The sequence below is a fragment of the Belonocnema kinseyi genome, chromosome 5 (assembly GCF_010883055.1).
Source record: "Belonocnema kinseyi isolate 2016_QV_RU_SX_M_011 chromosome 5, B_treatae_v1, whole genome shotgun sequence".
Classification (NCBI taxonomy): domain Eukaryota; kingdom Metazoa; phylum Arthropoda; class Insecta; order Hymenoptera; family Cynipidae; genus Belonocnema; species Belonocnema kinseyi.
Window position 1 is genome coordinate 122,283,880 of NC_046661.1, and position 1,584 is coordinate 122,285,463.

The following is a 1,584-nucleotide window of genomic DNA, read 5'->3' on the forward strand; positions in this document are numbered from 1 at the left end:
AAAAACGATATTAATATTTATTCATTTTTCTTCTTAATTGTTAAGGTTCACTTATTTTATAATTTTTAATACAAAAATGGTTTAAGTCTGCACCACTTTTAAATTACCATAATTTGAAATCATTGGTCAATTAATTGTTGGAAATGTAATGCGATTTTATTGATTGTAAGTGAAAATTCATTACTTAGCTAACCCATTTTTAAACTACTCTTAAAATGTATGAAAAATTATACTGCATATGCAGTATCAAAATACGTACTGTTCGTTATACTTACTTTATAAAGTTGAAAAGATACTTAGGGTATTTTCTTGAAATAAAAAAAGAAATTCAAAAGGGTTAATGCAAGATTCCCCTTTTAATAATTGAATATTATGGATAATGACTTATTTATAAATGTGAGCATACAAAATAAGTTTATCGACCAATTACTTAAGACGAATATTTTTTTGCATATGAATCAGTGCTCCCAATTTTGGGAACTTTTTGAATTGCGCATGCATCGCGCCAGAAACACGATTTATTGCTTTTGGCGCGCGCATTTTAAATGATATAAATATTCAAATGTTATATTTATAATAAATAATAATTGGGAAATGCTTTAAAAGTAATTTATTAATCATAAAATAGAATTTTTGAGTTACGCATGAAAAAATATTGTGATTTTATTGCAAGAAACGTTTTTAATCTTGACTTCAGAAAAAACAAAATTTTCAATTTATTTTCAGTAACCTTATTGACTTTCTTTTAGGTCAAATAGTTGTGAATAAAAAAAATTAGAAACTCGACAGAGACAAGATTAATCATTGAGCTAAAAAGACTACTTTCTCTCTCTGAACTCGGAATTCAAAACGTCTTTTTAATTAAAATCGAATAAAATTTTTATCTGTCACTTCAAAATATTATTTTAGGATTAAGAAATTACTGTTAATGCATTTCCTAAGCATTATTTATTATAAATATCACATTTGAATATCGACACTATTCAAAATCAGCCCGCCAACAGTAACCAATCGTGTTGCTGGCGCGACGCAAGCGCAGTTCAAAAAGTTCCAAAGACTGGTAAATATTGTGTTATTGATTAAAAATAATGTCCAAGTGGGTAAAGCGAAAAATATGTTCTTTAGGAATAGGCTCAATTACATTTGAGATCATTTCGAACTCCAAGTGTGGTATCATTTAGAGCTCATTTATCGTTTTGGGTTCTTTTTCAGCAAGTGAGGTTCATTTTTGTTGCAGCTCCTTCGGAACCAAAAATGAGTTCCAATGGAAACTTCAGTTTTTTCTGTGATGTTAAAAACTGTTATATCAAACGATTTATAAAATTTCAGAAAATATAAAAATTTTCAAAATTTTGAAAATGCTCTCAATTTTTTAATTTTGGTTCGAAATATCTGATTAACGAACTTAGCCTTTATTTTGGGGACCTTCAGAAGTGTATCAAATGCGGACTCGAGTGGACAAATCCTTTAAAATTTAGCGTGGCTACAACATTCAGATAACCATACATTCAGACATACATACATACATACAGCCATGCAGACAGACAGAAAGACAGACACTGATGAAATTTTATGGTTTTCAGA